The 8235-nt window shown below is 45.6% G+C and overlaps 1 non-coding gene across 1 annotated transcript; it reads right to left on the bottom strand.

Moving 5' to 3' along the window:
• Positions 1-7701: 7701 nt before the first annotated feature.
• On the bottom strand, positions 7702-7773 carry Trnaa-cgc (transfer RNA alanine (anticodon CGC)). Its single transcript has one exon. It is a non-coding gene; the product is annotated as a tRNA-Ala (tRNA).
• Positions 7774-8235: the final 462 nt, after the last annotated feature.

Below are 8235 nucleotides of genomic sequence, written 5' to 3'. Positions count from 1 at the left end.
CCTAAAAAACCACAAAGCTACAGAGAATGGGCGCTGCATGAGATTTTCAGCAATCTCTCGCTCTATGAATCCAAATTTGTGGTCCTAAGGTAACAATGAATAGGACCTTCTTTGTAGGAAATGTACTGTAGTGGAATACGTTTTCTCTATAGGCTGCGTTTTTCGACTTATTCAAGCACGAACACTGTCACTCACCTCCTCCTCCCCCCCAATCTCCACCCTCCCCCCACCGTCAGGGTCCTGATTTTTAGTATATTATTCATGCACTTCTTCCTATCGCTACAAAATTTGGGACCACACAAATTACATTCCCCATATTCGATTTTTTTAGTCGACATTGAGTGAGACACTACACCACCGGCTTATTTGCATGATTCGTTAACATTAGTAATTTAAACTTTCCCTTAATGTTATTGAAAAAACTGACATTTGAAAGGAAAGACACATTTGGAAACGTTAGTATAAACTCATTAAAATTACAGTTCGATCTCACATTAACCCCCAAAAGCATAGTAGTTTCGGAGTTGTTAGTGTGATACTGTTAAAATTTACAAGCTGTGAAGTAATATGACAATTTTACTGAAGTTGGATATCAGGACACGGGGTTCGTTTGAGTGACAACCACAGCCTCAGGACGGTACACACAAATTTTATTTCATGTGCTTAACGCTTCACGCTAGTCGCAATAGACAACAGCTTCTGTCCTGAAGAATTTGAAACTTATTTTAAAATGAAATAAAATCGGTCGAAAACCACTTTAACTTCAGCGCTCAATAACAGGTGAGTAAAAACAAAGAACCAAGATGTAGAGCAATACTCAGGCTTAAGTAACAATTATTAAAACGTAGGTAGAATAAAACGTTCTTTGGATCTTTTAATTATTTACAAGACCATGGAACCACCGTGCATTTAACTGATAAAATAGAACATTCGAAACTTGCCAGCGTATCAAACCAAGATTAATTTCATTGAGCAACATCACTCTTTAATCGCGTAAGGTTCTAGTAATAGCATTTGGCAAATACAGCCGGTGTGCATCATTAAACTTGTGGTATGAACAAATTTTTGAATATTAATATTTGTAACCAGCACTCATGCCCTTTAACAAACAAGAAATAATATTTCATGCGAAATCCGTTACAAAGTAATAGAAGACATTCAGCCACCGCAGTGGTTTACCACAACGAGCAGGAGCACAACGCCCCGTGGGCGCCCACCTGCACAGCTCTGCCGGCCGTTGTGGCCGAGCGGTTCTAGGCGGTTCAGTCCGGAACCGCGCTGCTGCTACGGTCACAGGTTGGAATCCTTTCTCGGGCATGGATGTGTCATGTCAGGTTAGTTAGGTTTAAGTAGTTCTGAGTCTTGGGGACTGATGACCTCATATGTTAAGTCCCATAGTGCTTAGAGCCATTTGAACCAGTTTTTTGCACAGCTCTAGTCAGAGTACTGAGCGTAATCAAACAGAACACACCAGGCAGCAGCTTACGACTACATGAACGTAAATCCAGAACACACCAAAAGTAAATTATTTTCCATCAACACTAATAATTAACCAAATAAACAGCAATAATAGGCGAAACTACAAGACAGTTACGTATTGAAAAACACCCTCTCAGGTATGAAAGACACCTCTGCCTAAATTCTGTAAATAGTGTGTCAAACAGCAAGGTTAGAGATCTGCTTGTCTCTTTCTACTATTACACTTTATCAGTAGCTAGGTGACAAAGCCAGCATTATCTTGGTATTCATTTTGACAATTTTCTATTAGAAATGAAAAAAAAGGGAACTGTGTTTGCAGTGTGATTTCACTTAAATTTCTCTACACTGGCCGCAGCTATTTCGCTTATGTATAACGCGATTTTGTTGACGTGTCTATGGCAATCTTTCTATGTAGCTGCATAGACTGCGTTTGTTTCGCTCATAGCCGTTTGCGTTTCGCAGTTGAAAGCTATCAAAAGCCCTGCCAGGTGTCAGGGATTCCCTTGAGTTGACTCGACTGTAGAAGTGTCTTAGCACTAAGGAATAAGTGTATTTAAACTATTTGCTTGATGGTGTTGACGTCATATCTCTTGTCTTAGAGTGGTATAATTGTGTAGGTATTCTCAGCGGCGTATGTGAATACTGTCTGCTACAATGCGGCAGTTTTTCACGCGTCTCATTGTTTATGACATCATATCTCCTGAGTTATGATAGACAGTTGGTTGTTACCCTGACAGTGGTTGTTACCCTGACAGTGATTGTTGCCAGACAGTAAGTGACACGTGTACCAGTGGCTTAGCAGGAGATACGGAACACACACACACACACACACACACACACACACACACACACACACACACACACACACACGCTCTCTCTCTCTCTCTCTCTCTCTCTCTCTCACACACACACACACACACACACACACGCACCGCACACACACACACACACACACACACACATCCCTACATCCTACATGTATTAATGAACTGATACACTCTACAATTTTTAAACACATCCCAGATTACGGGAATGAGGGCACAGTGGAACCAAGTTACCACAGTAATTTACTTAGTAACCTTGCAGTGTCCCGTAGCCATACGTAACAAAATAGCTAAAGCAGTTCCATAATGAAATTGTTCCGAGGTAAAACCGAAATTGAAGCAGCTTACCGTGGAGTATCGAAATTCGTTCTTCGGCAGTTAACTCCAGCGAAGCCGGCACAGCGCAGCAGCAATTAAGTGCAGGAAACAACTGCAGATGGAGAGGAACAACGCTCACGACGGCAGTTCCACGCATAACTATTACATTGTTACAACGGAATCCAGTTTCGACTCTCGTCCCTCCACACTCTTCCTCCATGCCACAAATATCAGACGCCGTACACTTCCGCTTCCTGGCCACGGCACGCTGCCGAGTCACAGCGGTGCCAGAGAGAGTCACTTCGTTACAGCGCCACATCCCATCTGTCTCAGCCAGTCTCCGTGCCCCCTCTCAACCGATGCGCATGCTCCCGCCCTCTAAAATCTCACAGTTCCAAACACCAACTCCCCGTCAACATACTCGTGTGGAGACAAGAATCTTTGGGCAATAACGTTACAAGCGCATCAGAATACACATTGATCAGCCAAAACATTATGACCACATACCTAACAGCCGGTGTGTCCACCATTGGCAGGGATAACAGCGGGGACGCATAGTGGCATGGAATCTATGAGGTCTTGGTAGGTCACTGGAGGGAGCTGACACCACGTCTGCACACACAAGTCACCTAATTCCCGTAAATTCATAAGAGGTGGGCGATGAACTCTGGCGCCACGTGCTGTCACATCAAAGATGTGTTTGATCGGGTGAGATCTGGCGAGTTTGGGGGGGGGGGGGAGGGGAGGGGCAGCAGATCAATGGTAACTCGCCACTGTATCCCTCGAACCACTCCATCACTCTCCTGGCCTTACGACATGGCGCACTACCTTGTTGAATAATGGCACTACAGTCAGGAAACATGATGTCATGAAGGGGTGTACGTGGTATGCAACCAGTGTTCGACACTCTTTGGCCGTCATGGAGCTCCACTGGACCTATGGATGCCCACGTGAATGTTCCCCAGAGCATAATGGAGCCGCCGCCAGCTCGACTCCGCCCAGCAGCAAAGGTGTCAAGGAGCTGTTCTCCTTGAAGACGACGGATTAGCGTCCTCCCATCGGCATGTTGAAGATGATGTCGGGATTCATCAAATCATTAAAAGCTCTGCCACGGCACCAACGTCCAGTGCCGATAGTCACGTGCCCAATTCGGTCATATTTGCCGATTGTTAACACTGGCGTATGCTTGATTCGTCGTCTGCGGAGGTCCATCGTTAGGTGTGTTTGGCGCACTTTCTGTAGAGACACACTTACACTCTACCTACCATTAAAGTCTGATGTTTCGTCCATCAACGTTCGCCGCTTGTTCTGTTTTTACTAGTCTTCTCAGTGTACGACGGCCGCGCGGGATTAGCCGAGCGGTCTATGGCGCTGCACTCATCGACTGTGCGGCTGGTCCCGGCGGAGGCTCGAGTCCTCCCTCGGGCATGGGTGTGTGTGTATGTCCTTAGGACAATTTAGGTTAAGTAGTGTGTAAGCTTAGGGACTGATGACCTTAGCAGTTAAGTCCCATAAGATTTCACACACATTTGAACATTTGAAGTGTACTACGTCAGACATCTGTAATGAGCAGTGGCCGTCCAATCCCATGAAATCTGGATGTGGCTTTACCCCGGTTTCGCCACGTGTTGAAGAGACTCACCAGAGCACTCCCCGAACACCCGACAACTCGTTCAATTTTTGAAATGCTCGTGCCGAGTCTCTGAACCATCACAATCTGCCCACGGTCAAACTCAATAGATCACGCTCCTTCCCCATTATTCATAGGGACAGCACACTCACTGATACCTTAAGCACCGTGCGTGTGTCTGACCAGCAGTCATTCCTCCCCATGAGCTGCACCTATCGTCTGCACACGTTAATATGAATAGTAGGTCGCTAGTCACAATGTTCTGGCTGATCAGTGTATACTCAGCTATTGTCAACAATATGTACAGGGTGTTTCAAAAATGACCGGTATATTTGAAACGGCAATAAAAACTAAACGAGCAGCGATAGAAATACACCGTTTGTTGCAATATGCTTGGGACAACAGTACATTTTCAGGCAGACAAACTTTCGAAATTACAATTTTCAACAACAGATGGCGCTGCGGTCTGGGAAACTCTATACTACGATATTTTCCACATATCCACCATGCGTAGCAATAATATGGCGTAGTCTCAGAATGAAATTACCCGAAACCTTTGACAACGTGTCTGGCGGAATGGCTTCACATGCAGATGAGATGTACTGCTTCAGCTGTTCAATTGTTTCTGGATTCTGGCGGTACACCTGGTCTTTCAAGTGTCCCCACAGAAAGAAGTCACAGGGGTTCATGTCTGGCGAATAGGGAGGCCAATCCACGCCGCCTCCTGTATGTTTCGAATAGCCCAAAGCAATCACACGATCATCGAAATATTCATTCAGGAAATTAAAGACGTCGGCCGTGCGATGTGGCCGGGCACCATCTTGCATAAACCACGAGGTGTTCGCAGTGTCGTCTAAGGCAGTTTGTACCGCCGCAAATTCACGAACAATGTCCAGATAGCGTGATGCAGTAATCGTTTCGGATCTGAAAAATGGGCCAATGATTCCTTTGGAAGAAATGGCGGCCCAGACCAGTACTTTTTGAGGATGCAGGGACGATGGGACTGCAACATGGGGCTTTTCGGTTCCCCATATGCGCCAGTTCTGTTTATTGACGAAGCCGTCTAGGTAAAAATAGGCTTCGTCAGTAAACCAAATGCTGCCCACATGCATATCGCCGTCATCAATCCTGTGCACTATATCATTAGCGAATGTCTCTCGTGCAGCAATGGTAGCGGCGCTGAGGGGTTGCAGCGTTTGAATTTTGTATGGATAGAGGTGTAAACTCTGGCGCATGAGACGATACGTGGACGTTGGCGTCATTTGGACCGCAGCTGCAACACGGCGAACGGAAACCTGAGGCCGCTGTTGGATCACCTGCTGCACTAGTTGCGCGTTGCCCTCTGTGGTTGCCGTACGCGGTCGCCCTACCTTTCCAGCACGTTCATCCGTCACGTTCCCAGTCCGTTGAAATTTTTCAAACAGATCCTTTATTGTATCGCTTTTCGGTCCTTTGGTTACATTAAACCTCCGTTGAAAACTTCGTCTTGTTGCAACAACACTGTGTTCTAGGCGGTGGAATTCCAAAACCAGAAAAATCCTCTGTTCTAAGGAATAAACCATGTTGTCTACAGCACACTTGCACGTTGTGAACAGCACACGCTTACAGCAGAAAGACGACGTACAGAATGGCGCACCCACAGACTGCGTTGTCTTCTATATCTTTCACATCATTTGCAGCGCCATCTGTTGTTGAAAATTGTAACTACTGTAATTTCGAAAGTTTGTCCGCCTGAAAATGTACTGTTGTCATATTGCAACAAACGGTGTATTTTCTATCCCTGCTCGTTTAGTTTTTATTGCCGTTTCAAATATACCGGTCATTTTTGGAACACCCTGTAAATGCGCGACTAAGCTGGTTGCGTGATTATTTACCAGTCAATCAAGACTAAAAAAAAGGTCATGTACTGTAAATAATTCGTGTAATCTCAAATTATTGTAGAGACGTAGGAGGGAGTTGCATGAACAAGAGCCCGCATCTCGTGGTCGTGCGGTAGCGTTCTCGCTTCCCACGCCCGGGTTCCCGGGTTCGATTCCCGGCGGGGTCAGGGATTTTCTATGCCTCGTGATGGCTGGGTGTTGTGTGCTGTCCTTAGGTTAGTTAGGTTTAAGTAGTTCTAAGTTCTAGGGGACTGATGACCATAGCTGTTAAGTCCCATAGTGCTCAGAGCCATTTAGAGCCATGAACAAGATACCAAAATAACTTTTAATCCGTCTTGATTGCAAAATGTTTATTCATATGGCCGCTTTCGGTTCCTTTAGAATCATCTTCAGATCTGATATTTCGGTTACAGGAGTAACCCGTCCAAATAAAGCAACTTTCCCATGCTGCGCCACATGTCCCTAGGGTTTCACATCAGGATAGCTCAGATATGGTAACATTTCTCTCTCTCTCTCTCTCTCTCTCTCTCTCTCTGTGTGTGTGTGTGTGTGTGTGTGTGTGTGTGTGTGTGTGTGTGCTTCCCTCCCTCTTTTTCTAACTAAGTCTTTCCTATCATCATATGTTGTTATTATCTGAATATTTTAGTGTTTTTTTTGCCTTCAATGCCGAACCATGAACCATGGACCTTGCCGTTGGTCGGGAGGCTTGCGTGCCTCAGCGATACAGATAGCCGTACCGTAGATGCAACCACAACGGAGGGGTATCTGTTGAGAGGCCAGATAAACGTGTGGTTCCTGAAGAGGGGCAGCAGCCTTTTCAGTAGTTGCAGGGGCAACAGTCTGGATGATTGACTGATCTGGCCTTGTAACACTAATCAAAACGGCCTTGCTGTGCTGGTACTGCGTTTTCCCGAGGGCATGCAGCATTACTGTATGGTGAAATGATGATGGAGTCCTCTTGGATAAAATATTCCGGAGGTAAAATGGTCCCCCATTCGGATCTCCGTGCGGGGACTACTCAAAATGACGTTGTTATCAGGAGAAAGAAAACTGGCGTTCTGCGGATCGGAGCGTGGAATGTCAGATCCCTTAATTGGGCAGGTGGGTTGGAACATTTAAAAAGGGAAATGGATAGGGTAAAGTTAGATATAATGGGAATTAGTGAAGTTCAGCGGCAGGAGGAACAAGACTTTTGGTCAGGTGAATAAAGGGCTATAAATACAAAATCAAATAGAGGTAATGCGGGAGTAGGTTTAATAATGAATAAAAAATAGGAGTGCGGGTAAGCTACTACAAACAGCATAGTGAACGCATTATTATGGCCAAGATAGACACAAAGCCCACGCCTACTACAGTAGTACAAGTTTAAATGCCAACTAGCTCTGCAGATGACGAAGATGGTGGTGGTGGTTAGTGTTTAACGTCCCGTCGACAACGAGGTCATTTGAGACGGAGCGTAAGCTCAGGATAGGGAAGGATTGGGAAGTAAATCGGCCGTGCCCTTTCAAAGGAACCATGCCGGCATTTGCCTGAAACGATTTAGGGAAATCACGGAAAACCTGAATCAGGATGGCTGGAGACGGGATTGAACCGTCGTCCTCCCGAATGCGAGTCCAGTGTGCTACCACTGCGCCACCTAGCTCGGTAGATGACGAAGAGATTGATGAAATGTAGGATGAGATAAAAGAAATTATTCAGATACTGAAGGGAGACGAAAATTTAATCGTCATGGGTGACTGGAATTCGATAGTAGGAAAAGGTAGAGAAGGAAACGTAGTAGGTGAATATGGATTGGGGGTAAGAAATGGCCGGCCGAAGTGGCCGTGCGGTTAAAGGCGCTGCAGTCTGGAACCGCAAGACCGCTACGGTCGCAGGTTCGAATCCTGCCTCGGGCATGGATGTTTGTGATGTCCTTAGGTTAGTTAGGTTTAACTAGTTCTAAGTTCTAGGGGACTAATAACCTCAGCAGTTGAGACCCATAGTGCTCAGAGCCATTTGAACCATTTTTTTTTTTTTTTGGTAAGAAATGAAAGAGGAGGCCGCCTGGTAGAATTTTGCACAGAGCATAACTTAATCTTGGTTCAAGAAGCATGAAAGGAGGCTG

Source organism: Schistocerca nitens, chromosome 9, assembly GCF_023898315.1.
Source record: "Schistocerca nitens isolate TAMUIC-IGC-003100 chromosome 9, iqSchNite1.1, whole genome shotgun sequence".
Taxonomy (NCBI): Eukaryota; Metazoa; Arthropoda; class Insecta; order Orthoptera; family Acrididae; genus Schistocerca; species Schistocerca nitens.
This window is presented reverse-complemented; position numbering and strand designations above follow the sequence as displayed.